This window comes from Cynocephalus volans, chromosome 1, assembly GCF_027409185.1.
Source record: "Cynocephalus volans isolate mCynVol1 chromosome 1, mCynVol1.pri, whole genome shotgun sequence".
Lineage (NCBI taxonomy): Eukaryota > Metazoa > Chordata > Mammalia > Dermoptera > Cynocephalidae > Cynocephalus > Cynocephalus volans.
The window spans coordinates 218,547,004-218,564,203 of record NC_084460.1 but is presented as its reverse complement, the minus strand read 5'-3'; the positions used below and the strand labels follow the sequence as shown (position 1 = coordinate 218,564,203).

The 17,200-nt window shown below is 40.8% G+C and overlaps 1 pseudogene; it reads right to left on the bottom strand.

The window, feature by feature from the left end:
• LOC134369234 (vasculin-like protein 1) overlaps positions 1 to 17,200 on the bottom strand; it is an 85,871-nt pseudogene that overhangs the window by 12,217 nt on the left and 56,454 nt on the right.

Here is a 17,200-nt window from a genome sequence, read left to right as displayed (position 1 = left end):
TTTGTGACATAGTTTTTTACTTGGAAGTGGTATATATTATGGAAGTTGACACAACATAGAGAAATCCTGCATGGCGGTCTCAAGGACTTGATAATTTCCATAGTCATAGTAGTGGCTCAGACTAAAAACTAGGCTAGCTCCAGCTTCCAGCCTCATTATACTCCAGCATGGATGCATGGAAGAGATTGAATGAATAAAACTTATCCCCACTTCTTTCTCTCTCCTTTAGGAATGTGATAGGATCACATAATACCTCTATGAGCCTTCTCCTTCACTTTTGCTACAAAGGAAGTAGATGAGGCAGAAGTGAGAAGAGCTGTCATGGCCCGAGATAGTGAGAGTTTTAGAAGACTTTTTTCTTTTGGGGGGGGCGGGGGGAGAAGCAGCTGCTCTTGAGATAAAAGAGACTTTGGGGCAATAGATGGGTAAAAGGAATGTTAGGATGTTTGTCTGTGTGTCATGCAATATTACACTTCTTCCCTTTGGAATTTTCTGAAACACCTAAGAAAAGATTTATATTGCTCCCCATTTGTATTTGAATACAAAACTGTTCAGATAGAGACACCAAGTCATCCCAGACTTTGTGTAGGCTGCAGAAGCAACGAACAGATGGCCATCTGGACAGGGACCCTTTTCCTGGAGGAAAGTACAAAGAGCAAGGGAATTTAGAGGTGGCAACTTCATCGTGGTGCCTAGGTGAACCCTCCTACCCTCACCCCCATTTTCCAGGAAGGGAGAACACCTTCATCAAGGTCAATATGGAGGGTTCATGGATGAAATCCAGCCCAGCTCAGTATACTAATAGATGCAATCATTTAATGAAAGGGTTGGCAGCCACACTTACAAGTAGACACCTCTTCAAGACAAGGAAGCCTACCAGGAATGATTTTAGTCGCTGTCTGAGTTGCTGCCTTGGTTTCAGCCTGTCCTATCTCTCAAGTCCTGATCTGAGCTTGTCGCCCAAGCTCCCATCTGTCCTGCTCACTGCTTGGCATTCTTTCCTGTTCATAACCTCAGCCTCCACCTGTCTGTGCCTTTGATGAGACCCTTCTGCAAACTCTAGCCCTAGCATGCAAGTGAATGACAAGTTTTGATGACTGCTTTTCTCAACAATATATTTCTTCTGATCTTGTTTGGAATTCTTGACACTGTCTTGGCTCTAGAAATATACTATTCCTGTATTGGACCTGATGCTAAATCAAGTTCAGGACATTGTCCTCAGGACACTTCAGCCTGGCTGAGGTCAACGCTTTCAAGTTCCTATGAACCAATATCATATTACTGATATTTATTTATTTATTTTCCTATAAACCCAGTACTTTGCATAAGTTATCTCATGTAATCCACAGGAAATACCTACATGTAAGAGAATACTATTTTTCCTATTTTATAGGTGAAAAAACCAAGACCTAGAAAGGTTGAGTGACTTCCATAAAGTCAGGCAGTCAGCTGGTGGGAGAGCTGCGCTTAGAATCCAGGCAATCAGACTTCCAAGCCTGTGCTTCAACCACTATGCTACAAATGCCCAGAGTGTTTCTAACCCTCCAGAAAGGGTTAAGCTGTGCCTTCCAGTCTGGAACATCCTCCCTCCTGTACATTGTTGGGCTCCTTCTCACCCTTCAAGTCTCAGTTTATGTTTCCTCTTGAGAGAGGCCTCTATGTTCACCAGTCTAAAGACTGTTTCTCCTGTTTGTATTCTCTCATACATCCTGTTCTTCACCTTCGTTGCATTTATCCCAATAAATATTCGTTTGTATGTTTACTTGTCTAATGTCTTGTCTTACTCTGCAAGAGCTGGGACTGGGTCTCTTTTGCTGAGTACCATATCCCCAACACTTAGCTCAGCAATTATCCATAGTAGGCACTTAGTCACTATGTTTGGAAAGAAGGAATAAGTGAGTAGACTCCCTTCTGGAATTCTTCTCATCTTAGAACCTTCCAAAGTTCCATACACTATCTAACTTGTTAAGTCTGTGGTAAATGCTCTTTAATGTTTGCTGACTGCTGAAATAGCAAATCTTTTTCCTTTGAGGGTAAATTTTATTTTCAGAGATAGATAAAATCTTTTGAGGCCAAATTTGCAATGAGCAAGTTTGTCACAATGAAATAACCTAACTTCGGTTCAAAATGCCTTGTGATTATAAAATGGTAAGATTGTGTGTGTGTGTGTGTGTGTGTGTGTGTGTGTGTGTGCGCGCGCGTGCGCGCGCGCTACAGAAGCCACTGAAGAAGGGTTCTAATGGTGTCCCAAAGGCAGCAGTCCTAAGCAGTGTGCAATCTACAGGGAACAACTCAATTGATTGCATAAATTCTAGCACATCTGTTCAAGATTAGCGTTATTGCTCTCTAATTATATTTCCAACTGCCTAGTATACATAATCCAGTGTCCTCAAACTTTTTAGATTTAGTACCCCTTTATATTCTTAAAAATTATTGAGGCCCCAAAAGAGCATTTATAATAAAGTTTATATTTATTGTATTTACCATACTGAAAATTAAAAGAGACATTTAAAAACATTTATTATTAAATCAATTTAAACTAACATCTCTTTTAATATGTTGTTTTAGTTGAAATATATGGAATATACATATATATATAGCATACATATGTGTGTATATACACATATACGTGTATATATGGCTCCTTGACTTGTAATGGAGTTATGTCTTCATAAACCCCTCTTAAGTTGAAAATATTGTAAGTTGAAAATGCATTTAATACCCAGATCAGCCCAACATAATGTCAAATAATCGTTAAGTTGAATTATTGAAAGTCAAGGACGGTCTGTGTATATATACACACACACACATAAGCAAGCATAGATGTATAGTATTAGTATATGTTGTTGGAAAAAGGAGATGTATTTCAATAGCCCTTTCAGATAATTGTGTATATTCTTTGATAGTATATCAAAACTCAACAATAGGTAGTATCTTAAAGGTTAGTTCAATGTGAAACATGAAACTATATCAATGAAATTTTTGTACTCTGTTACATTAGAATTCATTCCCTTATTTTGAACTTTAAGTAGACCCAGGCATGATTTCATAATATCATGTATTTGATCACCTGGAAAATATTGTTAACTGAGTTATGCACATCTTCCAAATGTTTATGCATTTATTATACAATATCAAAAAACAACATTCACTGATATCACTACTGATGTCATCAGCAAAGTCTTTAAGTATTAGGAAGCCATCAAATTCTTGGAGGCAGATACAGATTTTCCATAATTAGCAATTTTAATAATTTTTCTTAGAAATCTTGAATTTTATCATTGGCAACAAATATTGTCAGTTATTTTCTTTGATCACAATAGGTCCATTTTGTTAATTTTCAAGCAAATGTCTACCAAATAACCATGAGAAAAGTGGCAGTTTAGCTCAAAATGCAAACAAACACACAAATGCTTTTCTTTGGGCTACCTTGTACTTTGACATACAGTAGAAGTGCTTTATGCATATTTCCCTTTTTGCTAGACAGAATATTATTAAGACACATACTCAAAGATCAAGATTAAATGAAATTAATAATTTTTACTGCCCCACAAAGGAAATTCTTAACTGAAACTCACTTTTCTTTTTCTTCTTTTTACTGTGAGTTTGTGGCAGTAAAGAATCCAATGACTACTGCTTGGCACTGCTGTCTTGAGCCGTGATAATAACATGTTAGTATTGTAATAAAAATGGTTTTGACATTTCTAATCCCCGGAAAGGGTCATGTGGACTCCCAGGAGTCTGCAGACCATTCTTTGAAAACTGCTGTGTCAGTCTATTTGCTGTTAAACTTTCCAAGAGCCTTTTGCAAAGTTGTGGCATTATCTTCTAGTATCAGGTGACTAGGCGATGCATCTGTAAAACAGCGTAAGCCTGAAACTGGAAAATAGCTTAAGAACTATGGGAGGAAAATGAATGTGGGAGAGGAGACACTCAGGTACAAACAAGATAAGCAATTTTTGTTACAATGTGTTTGGATAGAAACACGTTATAGTGGCAATGACTCTAAACTCTGCCTTTCTTTGACTACAATGTGCTTCAGGAACAATCTTAACGGTAAGGGTGTCTTGGTGGCTTCCACTAATTCCTACTTAGAGTACACAGAAATGTAAGTTTGTTTTTGAGAGGGGAAGGAAACAGGAATTTAGGGAGATGTCTTACTTTGTAACCAGAATTTGCCTTTTGGTAAAAATTTGGTTGCTTCTCTCCAGTCTGAGTTGAGCTCTCACTTCTGGCCAAGTTCACTGCTGCTTCTCTCCCTCTCCAGGATGATTATGGAAGTGTTTCTGCCTATTAATAAGTCCTGATGACATCTGGGAGAGGAGAAATTTGTGAGTAAGGCAATTATTTATTTTGAGGATGGGGCTTTATTTTTCAAATGAAGAGCATACTCATTTCTTTAAAGAATGTTGCCACCACAGGGTTGTTCTCTAAGTGGAGCAAATGGGTTGTGTTCACTGTCCAACAGCAGAGACTAGGGGAACCCATCTTTAAGTCCCCTTGTGTAATGTTGAACAACTTGGGATGCTGTGTTTGCATGGCTGGCCCTAGAGGAGGAGACCTTGGAGAGGGGCCACTGAGTTAGAGTCTGGATGAAGTGAGAGAGAAAGGAAGAGAACAGGCCATATTCATCACATCAATGCAGTTTGTTGTCAGAAAAAACAAAATTTTCTGCCCTTTTGGTATCTTCTCTGGCTCTGAAAAGTGCAGGCAGATTCTCCTGAGCAGAGTCCACTCCACCCTGGGAATTAGGGCTTGCACCAAAACCTTGCACTAGCACCTGGTCAGTGAGCCCCAAACACTGTAAGATGTTGCTGACCTGTAGGACTTACCTTGAGCCTGGAGGTAGAGTATTGGAGTGGACACGGTGGTGAAATCCCAGAAATGGGTCCACAGCTCCCTCCTGTCCCTTACCTTATGATGGATGACACGGACATTGCTGGAAACCCTGACTGGTGAACTGGAATCAAGAGACTGCTCCCAACCTGCTGTATCAACGGCCAGAAGAGAAAAGATTATGAAATATGAACCAAACCAGGAATAAAGGAAAGGGAAACAGAATGTTTCTCTTCTCATGAGGAAAGGCTCATTGAAGAAAGCTCAACCAGAGCCAACTTCGCTCATTATATTGAAAAACACCTTATCATTATGCAGCATCTTAACAGTTCACATTACCACAGTTGCACCACACTACAACCAAGTGAGGTAGGCAGAGAGAAAAGTGAGCCTTGCAATTTGGGAATATTTCTAAAATAAGGATATATACAAGTTTTAAAAGCTGCCAATACATTTGAGCCACAAGGCTGTTCCTTGGTGTAAAGCTGAAAGTAGGAATGAATGCCAATATAAGTGCTTTTAGAAAATTTTCTGTTTGATGTCACAAAAACCAAGGAGGACCTAACCTTTCTCTCAAATATAGAACATTCACGATGAGAACAGAAGGTATTCTGTTTTGAATTCTGATGAGATCTTTATATTTTTCTTTTCTTCAAAACAAGAATAAAGGCTTCTGATAACTTTCAGTTTGTCTTAGTCTTTATTACTCCAAGGGCATTAAGAGTTGACAGTACACACAGTTCTAGTAATAAGTATTTGTTTGGTACCCAGGTAAAATTGCCAACATTTACCTTGGCCCTCCTGTTTGTACCTAGGGTCAGAAGAACTGGCTGTAATCTAGAACAACTAGCAGAAGACTCAACTTCTTTGAGTCCAGGTTTCCCATCTACAAAATGCAATGATAACATCTATTTCCCAAGGTGTTATAAGTACTGGCTGAAAAGAGATATCACACAGATAAAAGTGTACAGCACAATTGCCTGGCACATTACTATAGCGTAGACTATCAGTGTTATGCTGGAGTTAATTAGCATGAGCTCACAAGAGCCGATTGTTGTATTTTCAGAAATTTTGCTAGCCAGTTGTTAAACCACTTGGTAGCTTGAACCTGGCCATGGTGGGAATATTTACACCACAGAAATGAGCCACCATGAATCAGGGTTCCTCCCTAGATGGTGGTTAAAGATTTACTAGCACCCCATTACGCTCATAATAAATATGTTTTTCTCTTGGTTTTCAATTTCTTATTTGACATTGTTCTTTAAAAATATGATAAACTAAATATTTGTTGGGCATAAAGGTCTTGAAAATGTAATGAATTTTCTTTTGGTGGGACACAGCTTCTGTTAGATTAAAGTATCGATGAAAAATATGTGGGATTCCAGGCATCAGCAAGCTTAGTGTTTGTGGTAGACAGTTTCGGCTATGCACCCAACAACCCTCTCCCCCACTTCTTGAACCTCTTCCCTCATCCACTAAAAAGATCCCTTGATTTCAGAGAAGGTAGGCCCCATCCTAGTTTACAGCCCAAGGGATGGGTGGTGATTGGTCTAGACAGTCAGGAGAAAGCAGTTCTCCTCCATGAGTGATTGGTCTAGCGGTGGGCATAGGACTGAGTTCTGGCTTCCATTCCCAGATTTATAAAAAAACAGACCTCTATTAGAAGAAAGCCCTTGATCTGTTTTCTGTCCATCCACTCTGGTGTGAGGATGTGACACTATGTGAACATTAGGCAACAGGCAGGAAGGAAAAAAGCCAACTCCCTGAGGATGTCGGTTCAGAAAGAAGAGTAGTGTCCATTTCTGTGATGGCCTTGAGCCACTGATTGAACCCTGGACCTGCCTATCTCCAATAAAAATGGTTTAAACCACAATTATATCTTTCTGTTATTTGCAGCCAAAAGCATTTCTACCTAATACAGGGAGGGTAATATATTGCAAGTGCAGCTGTCTTTTCAAAGTTCCCCAGATTATAACTTGTGGTTGATACCTACTAATAAAGTCCATCCTGGCTCTAATCTCAAAGAGTACAGGGCTCAGAGTGGAAGGGGGGCATATTATGGGAAGGAGAAGACAGGCAAGGAATGAGACTTCGAGTCCTATATGGATTTGCTAAGTCAAGCATGGATGGACATCATATTGGAGTTCTCAGAGACTCATGAATTGACATCTTGAGATCCCACTCCTGGGGTATTCCTCTAGGTATAATATTATTAGGATTCTTTAAGGATTATTCTTAGGATTATTTTGTCCTGAGTTAGTTTGAAGGTTTACCAGAAAGGATATCTGGGAAATTCACTCACAGCTGCAAAACTGTGAAAGAGGTTTTAAAGGAACGGTAGAGATGGTGGTGGGGTGCTCTAAAAGCTGTTTCAAAAAGAGAACAAAATTTGAAAAGAGTGTGTCATCATATATGTGAGAAAATAAGACACTGAAGGGGATGAGTCTTTTCTAGCAGAGGAAATAGTAAATTACCACATGGAGCACTGGCAAGGTGTCAGAATCTTCTTATGACCCCCCAAAAGACTGGGGATTCTTGCAGCCAAGGAAGTGGAATGCTGGCAGCAATAGAGCAGGAGGACATTGTAAAGAAGTAGGCAGGGGTTTTCAAGATGGCGGCGGCTGCGGCGGCTGGCGCGGAGTAGCTGAGGTGGAAAAGGTGGCCACTGGGCCTCAGGCAGCCGGGAAGCTTGTGGACCTTCCTCTGGCCATCTCTTAAGGAAGGACTGCTGCTGCTGGCCGGTCGTGGGGGCTCAACGCCACTTTGCCCCCGGCAGGAGAGGCTGCCTCATTTACAGGCAACAGCTTTGAAGTGTGGAGCAAGAAAAGAACTGATTCTTAGCTGCAAAACCGAGTCTTGAAACAGGGAACACGGAGCCAGGGCTGCTGTGGATGCAGCCAGGATCCCGGAGGCTGGGGCCGCACTGAAGGCAGCCAGCTGCCCTATTCAGGATTCGAGGTTTCAGGCCGGCATTAAAGAAGATTCCTGGGAGCGCCCGAGCGGCGCCGCGGACTGAACAGCCCGAGGCGGCAGCGCCGAGAACACGGAAGGCGACAAACCAGAGACAGAGCGAGCGCCCGACCTGGCACAGCACTGTGAGTGATCCCTGGCACAGCTCTGTTCGGGGGGTGGATGCCCACGCGGCTCCCGCCTGCACCACCAGGCCACTCACTGCCCCGGTGCTGCCTCCATTTTCCCAGGTGCGGGCAGCTCCGCCCTGCTCGGCCATCACTGAGCCCATTTGCCTGGCCTGGCGCGGGGCTTTTGGACCCTGCGGGCCGGCCTCCTCTCCCACTCCCTCCGCGGTTCTCTGGCGGGGCTGGGGGTGTGGGGCGTCCCGACCAGTGTTGGGAGGGCTAGGAAGTATGGGCGGGCCGACTGTCACTCCACCACACCCTGGACTCCGGCCCCGGTAAACTTCCTGTTACTGGGAGGCAGATACCATCTCTGCGACCACCAGTTTGGAAAAAAGCCTAACGAATTTCTGGTTGGGAATAGTGTGGTAGGAGAGTTCCCAGGTCCGCTTGAACCTGCCGGAGAGGTTATACCGGGGGGATACAAAGGTGAACAAGACACGAGAAAGATCTACACAGTGCTACAAAGGCACCCAGAGAGACTGGTCGTCTGTGCCTAGCAGAAACCTGGTAGACTTCCTGGGCGAGGCGGTGCTGAGCAGGGTCTTGAAGGCCCAGCTGATAGACGAGGGGTGCAGAAGACACACCCCAGCCCAGCACAGTGTGCACAGAGGGGGGAGACGTGCGGCCAGGGAGGCGGAGACTCGACAGAAACCACACACCCGGTGGGGTCGCCACTGCACGATCTAACAGCCTGGGCCAGAGCACACGGAACGGGGAGAAGTCCTGTACAGAAAGTGAAAGCTCAACAGAGATTACACACCCTGTGGTACGTGATCCACCAGCCCAGCAGAGTACAAGCTGACCAGAAAGGTGGATCCCCGGAGAAGCCCAAGACCCGAGGCAACCACACACACAAGACACTAGAGGCCAACTGAGCAGTCACGGCGGGAGCCATACCAAATTGGCAACCACAGCAACATCCTAGTTAGTCATTAGTCTCAAACCGGGGGTCTGTGAAACCCCCTGCCACAATGAATAAACACCAAAAAAAAGACACCAAAAATACAAAAAATCAAGAAAGTACACCACCAAAACTTAATAAATCTCATACTCTAGATCCTGTAGAACAAGAAGCCCTTGAAATAACTGACAAGGAATTTCGAGTGATAATTCTAAGGAAACTGAATGAGATACAAGAAAACTCAGCTAGACATCATGATGAAATGAGGAAAAGTATACAGGATCAGAAAGAGGAAATATACAAGGAAATCAATGTCCTGAAAAAAAATGTAGCAGAACTTGCTGAACTGAAGAAGTTATTCAGCGAAATAAAAAACACAACGGAGAGTTTAACCAGCAGGCTTGTCGAAGTTGAAGAGAGAACCTCTGAACTTGATGATGGGCTGTTTGAAATAACACAAGCAGACAAAAAGAAAGAAAAAAGAATCAAGGACATGGAAGAAAATCTGAGAGAGATATCAGACAACCTCAAGCGCTCAAATATCCGAGTCATGGGTATTCCAGAAGGGGAGGAAAATGGAGATTCCATTGAAAACATATTCAACAAAATAGTGGCAGAAAACTTCCCAGGTATAGGAAAAATCACAGATCTTCAGATCCAGGAAGCTCAACGATCTCCAAACGTATTCAACCCAAAAAGGCCTTCTCCAAGACATGTCATAGTCAAATTGGCAAAACTCAGAGACAAAGAGAGAATCTTAAAAGCTGCAAGAGAGAAGCGTCAAATCACCTATAAGGGAGCCCCAATCAGGTTAACATCAGACTTTTCATCACAAACCCTAAAAGCTAGAAAGGAATGGGATGATATTTTCAAAATACTAAAAGACAAAGATTGCCAGCCAAGAATACTCTACCCTCCAAGGCTATCCTTCCGAAATGAGGGGCAAATAGTATATTTCTCAGACAAACAAAAACTGCGGGAGTTCACTACCACAAGACCACCCTTACAAGAAATCCTCAAGGGAGTACTGGGTTTGGTTCCTGAAAAATAACTACCACTGCCATAAAAACCTAAGAAAAATCTAAACCTGCTAGTACAATAAAAATGGCATTCATGAAGAGAAAACAAGCTAACAAAAACACTATCTACAACCTAAGGAACCAACAAACAAAGAAACCAAACAGTAAATCAGAAAGCAAGGAACAAAAGACACCTAAGACAACCAAACAACCAATAAAATGCTAGGAATAAATCAACACCTTTCAATAACAACTCTTAATGTAAAAGGCTTAAATTCCCCAATTAAAAGACACAGACTGGCTGACTGGATCAAAAAGCAGGACCCAACTATATGCTGCCTACAAGAGACCCACCTCACCCATAAAGATTCACATAGACTAAGAGTGAAAGGATGGAAAAAGATTTACCATGCAAATAGGAAAGAAAAACGAGCTGGAGTAGCTATTCTTATATCTGACATAGTAGACTTTAAACTAAAAACCATAAAAAGAGGCAATGAGGGACACTACTTAATGATAAAAGGACTGATCCATCAAGAAGACATAACAATCATAAATATGTACGCACCCAATGTTGGAGCAGCCAGATTTATAAAACAAACTCTATTAGACCTAAAGAAGGAAATAGACACTAATACCATAATAGCAGGGGACCTGAACACTCCACTGTCAATATTAGACAGATCATCTAGGCAAAGAATCAGTAGAGAAACACAAGATCTAAACAAGACTCTAGACCAATTGGAATTGGCAGATATCTACAGAACATTCCACCCAACAACCTCAGAATATTCATTCTTCTCATCAGCACATGGATCATTCTCCAGGATAGATCACATATTAGGTCACAAATCAAGTCTCAATAAATTCAAAAAAATTGGAATTATCCCATGTATCTTCGCAGACCACAATGGATTAAAACTAGAAATTAATAACAAACAAAACTCTGGAAACTATACAAACACATGGAAATTAAACAGCATTCTACTTAATGACATATGGGTCCAAGAAGAAATCAAGCAGGAAATCAAAAAGTTTATTGAAACTAATGAAAACAATGATACATCATACCAAAACCTGTGGGATACTGCAAAAGCAGTATTGAGGGGAAAATTTATTGCATTAAATGCTCACTTCAGAAGAATGGAAAGATGGCAAGTGAACAACCTAACACTTCACCTTAAAGAACTAGAAAAACAAGAACAATCCAATCCTAAAGTTAGCAGACGGAAAGAAATCATTAAGATCAGAGCAGAACTGAATGAAATTGAAAACCAAAAAACAATTCAAAAGATCAACGAATCAAAAAGTTGGTTTTTTGAAAAGATAAATAAAATTGACAAACCATTAGCATGGCTAACAAAAAAAAGAAGAGAGAAGACTCAAATAACAAAAATTAGAAATGAAAAAGGCGATATTACAACTGATTCATCTGAAATACAAGGAATCATTCGAGACTACTATAAACAACTATACGCCAACAAATTTGAAAATCTGGAGGAAATGGATAAATTTCTGGACACACACAAGCTCCCAAAACTGAACCGTGAAGATGTAGAAAATTTGAACAGACCAATAACAATAAAGGAGATTGAAGCTGTTATCAGAAGGCTCCCAACAAAGAAAAGCCCAGGACCAGATGGATTCACAGCAGAATTTTACCAAACATTCAAAGAGGAATTGACACCGATTCTTTACAAACTATTCCAAAAGATTGAAACGGACGCAAATCTCCCAAACTCATTCTATGAAGCAAACATCATCCTGATACCAAAACCAGGTAAAGATATAACCAAAAAAGAAAACTACAGGCCGATATCCTTGATGAATATAGATGCAAAAATCCTCACTAAAATACTAGCAAACAGAATACAGCAACACATACGAAAAATTATTCATCACGATCAAGTGGGATTCATCCCAGGGATGCAAGGTTGGTTCAACATACGCAAATCAATAAATGTGATACACCATATTAATAAACTCAAACACAAGGACCATATGATCATCTCTATAGATGCTGAAAAAGCATTTGATAAAGTTCAGCACTCATTCATGACAAAGACCCTCTATAAGTTAGGTATAGAGGGAAAGTATCTCAACATAATTAAAGCCATATATGCCAAACCCACTGCCAATATCATCCTGAATGGGGAAAAGCTGAAAGCTTTTCCTTTAAGAACAGGCACTAGACAAGGATGCCCACTCTCACCACTCCTATTCAACATAGTGTTGGAAGTACTAGCCAGAGCAATCAGAGAAGAGAAGGAAATAAAGGGCATCCAGATTGGAAAAGATGAAGTCAAACTGTCCCTGTTTGCAGATGACATGATCCTATATATCGAACAGCCTAAAGACTCTACAAAAAAACTGTTGGAATTGATAAATGATTTCAGCACAGTAGCAGGATACAAAATCAACACACAAAAATCAGTAGCATTTCTTTTCTCCAATAGTGAACATGCAGAAGGAGAAATCAAGAAAGCCTGCCCATTTACAATAGCCACCAAAAAAATAAAATACTTAGGAATTGAGTTAACCAAGGAGGTGAAAAATCTCTATAATGAGAACTACAAACCACTGCTGAGAGAAATTAGAGAGGATACAAGAAGATGGAAAGATATTCCATGCTCTTGGATTGGAAGAATCAACATAGTGAAAATGTCCATACTACCCAAAGTGATATACAAATTCAATGCAATCCCCATCAAAATTCCAAAGACATTTTTCTCAGAAATGTAAAAAACTATTCAGACATTTATATGGAACAATAAAAGACCACGAATAGCCAAAGCAATGCTGAGCAAAAAAAACAAAGCTGGAGGCATAACACTACCCGACTTTAAGCTATACTACAAAGCTATAATAACCAAAACAGTATGGTACTGGCATAAAAACAGAGACACTGACCAATGGAATAGAATAGAGAATCCAGAAATCAACCCACACACTTACTGCCATCTGATCTTTGACAAAGGCACCAAGCCTATTCACTGGGGAAGGGACTGCCTCTTCAGCAAGTGGTGCTGGGATAACTGGATATCGATATGCAGGAGAATGAAACTAGATCCATACCTCTCACTGTATACTAAAATCAACTCAAAATGGATTAAGGATTTAAATATACACCCTGAGACAATAAAACTTCTTAAAGAAAACATAGGGGAAACACTTCAGGAAATAGGACTGGGCACAGACTTCATGAATACGACCCCAAAAGCACGGGCAACCAAAGGAAAAATAAATGGGATTATATCAAACTAAAAAGCTTCTGCACAGCAAAAGAAACAATTAAAAGAGTTAAAAGACAACCAACAGAGTGGGAGAAAATATTTGCAAAATATACCTCTGACAAAGGATTAATATCCAGAATATATAAGGAACTCAAACAACTTTACAAGAAGAAAACAAGCAACCCAATTAAAAAATGGGCAAAAGAGCTAAGTAGGCATTTCTCTAAGGAAGATATCCAAATGGCCAACAGACATATGAAAAAATGCTCAACATCACTCAGCATCCGGGAAATGCAAATCAAAACCACATTGAGATACCATCTAACCCCAGTTAGGATGGCTAAAATCCAAAAGACTATGAATGATAAATGCTGGCGAGGCTGCGGAGAAAAAGGAACTCTCATACATTGTTGGTGGGACTGCAAAATGGTGCAGCCTCTATGGAAAATGGTATGGAGGTTCCTTAAACAATTGCAAATAGATCTACCATACGACCCAGCCATCCCACTGTTGGGAATATACCCAGAGGAATGGAAATCATCAAGTCGAAGGTATACCTGTTCCCCAATGTTCATCGCAGCACTCTTTACAATAGCCAAGAGTTGGAACCAGCCCAAATGCCCATCATCAGATGAGTGGATACGGAAAATGTGGTACATCTACACAATGGAATACTACTCAGCTATAAAAACGAATGAAATACTGCCATTTGCAACAACATGGATGGACCTTGAGAGAATTATATTAAGTGAAACAAGTCAGGCACAGAAAGAGAAATACCACATGTTCTCACTTATTGGAGGGAGCTAAAAATTAATATATAAATTCACACACACACATACACACACACACACACAAACCGGGGGGGGGGGGGAAGAAGATATAACAACCACAATTATTTGAAGTTGATACAACAAGCAAACAGAAAGGACATTGTTGGGGGGGAGGGGGGGAGGGAGATGGGAGGGAGGTTTTGTTGATGGGGAGCAATAATCAGCTACAATGTATATCGACAAAATAAAATTAAAAAAAAAAAAAAAAGAAGTAGGCAATGTGCGTCTTGTTCCTGGAGGCAGAGGCAGAGAAATCTCTGCCTGTCTGGATGGCTGCCCTGGGTGTCCCTACAGCAGGGTTTTTTCCAGGCTTGCTACAAGAGCATTTGGCACAGGAGACAGAAAATGGGATTCAGGAGGGTGTGAAAATAGCCCTATGTTCTTCATCACCCCACTGCCACAGTTCCTGGCTCATATCTTCTCTGTGTAGCCTGTGATCGCATCTGATGTTAACTTCTTCCCATATCCCATAGCCTATAAGCTTCAGAGGGCTCAGCTGCCAGGCTAGTGCCCAAAAGGGACAATGACGATAGTGAGAAGCCACATTCAGGGCCCTCAGCACTGGGAAATGGCAGAGAATGCTAGGAAGTCTATGAATGGCTTCCAAAGCTGTTTAGAGCTTATAAAGTCTTCCTTTCTCCTTTTGCTAAAAACTCCCATGGAAGTGAAAGGAACCTCTGTCTGGCTTATTTCAAAGGGGGATTTGTAAAAAAAACAAAAACAAAAAAAACCCCTCAACATTATCCGAGTAGCTTCTTACAAGCTAATTTTCAGAGCTACATATCTCAACTGCTCCAAAACATTTCTTTTTCATATTACTCAAAGAAACCAAGGATGAGGTCTGACATTAGATGCATTTTCCATTTACACATTCTGTTTCTCTCTCTTTAGGGAGATAGCCAGTGCTTAAGCCCTTTCAGAAACTGTTTATAGAGGACAACTGCTCACTGATAAGAGTTCATCAGCATAAAATCAACTTCAGAAAGGAGTGGAGTTACTGCAGAGTATTCCTGTTATTTGGGATCAATGAACTCTAAATCTCTTAACGCTGTTACAAACCCAAGAAAGAAGCCTGTCCTCCTGTTTGATAGACAGAAAAGTAAGCGAGAATGTGCCAGGGGCACTGTAGAGTCATGGCCTTTATTTGGGGAGTATGAGTGGAATTCCAGAAGTGACATGTAAATTATTAAGTGTAACACCACCTCACTCCCCTCATGTCCAGGAACCAGGCATAAATCAAAATAAGACTACAAATAATTTCAGTGACAGAGATACATTCAAGTTGCCTCATAAAATGTATGCTGGGAGCAGTGCTCCTCCTGCTCCTGCTGCTAGTGATTTTAAAAATTTGGGAACCCAGGAAAATATCCTATAGATCCTATATCCTAGCCACAGGAAGAACAGGAATTGGATTACAGTCAGGTGAAAGAGAGAGGAGGAATTTGTCGAGCTCCAGGCAGGTGGCCTGCCGTTCGTGTGATATCCACCTACTCTTTGTGGGTCCTTGCTGCTGCCTTATTATTTCTGCTTTCTTACAGTTTTTGCTTTCTCATCATATTCATAGTTTCTGTTTCCCCTTAGCTTCTCTGGCCATGTGCAGATTCAATACACCCTTTCAGTCCCAGAGCTTGCTTCTCCCTGACTCTTGTTTCCGGGAGAGAATTTGATAGCTTGGTTCATCTTTACCTATACTGCTGGCCATCCTGAGGATTGATTTCCCTTGTTTACAGCCAGTTGTAACCTAGGAATAGGGTCTTGTGGTTCAAAACATGGCGGTCTTGGATAGTCTCTTGCTTAGGGGCAATGGATGGTCAGTTCCCATTAACAATGGTGGGCCCATGATTGACATCTCTGATACAAATGTGTGAATATGCAGTTAAAATACCCCCTTAAACTAACATCAAGGATTTTTTCATTTGATTTGTCTAACAGGACTAAAGTGATGTGTGTGTGTATGTGTATGTTTTATCCTGAACATGAATACTCAGGGAAAAAAAATACCCTAGAACATGCATCTCAATTGAGAAGTTACCTTCGCATTGAGACTTTCTTGACCATCCAGTCTAAACAAACCACTGGGCCACTTGCCCCCCAGCCTGACTCCCCATCATTTGATTTCCTCCATAGCTCTTATTATCTAAAATTACATTGTTTGTTTTATAATTTATTTCTTCTCTTCTCTTCCCTTCCCCAGACTATAACCCCCTTGATGACAGGAACTTGGCTGATCTTATCCACCACTTTATTCCTCAGCACCTCAGAGAGTGACTGAAACAAACATTTGTTAAATGAATGAATTAATAAATAAATGGAGTCGATGATGAGTGCATATGAAAGAAACTACTATGAAATCTTTAGATCTTTAGCTTTAGTGTACATAAGAATCACCTGAGACTGGTTAAAAATGCAGATTCCTTGGAAATATTCTGATTGAGCGTTCCTGGGCTAAAAGCCAGGATTCATCATTGTAAACAACCACTCTGAGTGACTCTGATGTGAATGGTCAAGGGACAACATTTGATAAATACTGCTGCAGTTGAACTTGCAAGATCTTCAATTTGGAATTCCCTGCCCAATCCATACAAAGACAAAGATAAGATGACATGAGGGCCGACACTTGGAAGATTAGTGCTTGCTCCATTTGTTACCAAGGAAGGACTGTTATGACCTATGTCTCATCAACTAGCCTGTTGCTTCCAATTAGATCAGGAAGTAGTGATCAAATAAAAGGTATCAAATCCTCTTCAAGTCCCAGCAAGCTACATTGCTTGGAATCCTCTCTCAAAGCACATTGCCAGAGTTTCTGAATTTGCAATGTCTACCAAAAGACCTAATTTGAGTTAAAACTTTATGTTAGGATATGTTTTTTCCTGCACCATAATTAAAATCCTTCTTTGCCTAGGATGCCCTCATGTAATTCTTTTGAGCTATTTTATAAACTAATGTAACTTATTGAAAAGTGAAAAAAAGAAAAAAAAGTTCTTATAGTAAATAATACTCATAACAACCCATGAGGAGGGTATTCTTATTATCTCCACTTCACGAATGGAGAAATTGAGGCACAGAGAAGTTAACTGACCTACCCAAGGTGATACAGATGGTACGGGATAGAGCTGGCCTATAATCTCACAGACTCAGATTCTAGAGGCTGCACGTTTATCTCCTCAAGGGCAAAAGAGAGATCTGGGAGTTGGCGATATCATCGGAGCACCTGCATCAAGCAATACTTAAAGCCAGCCCT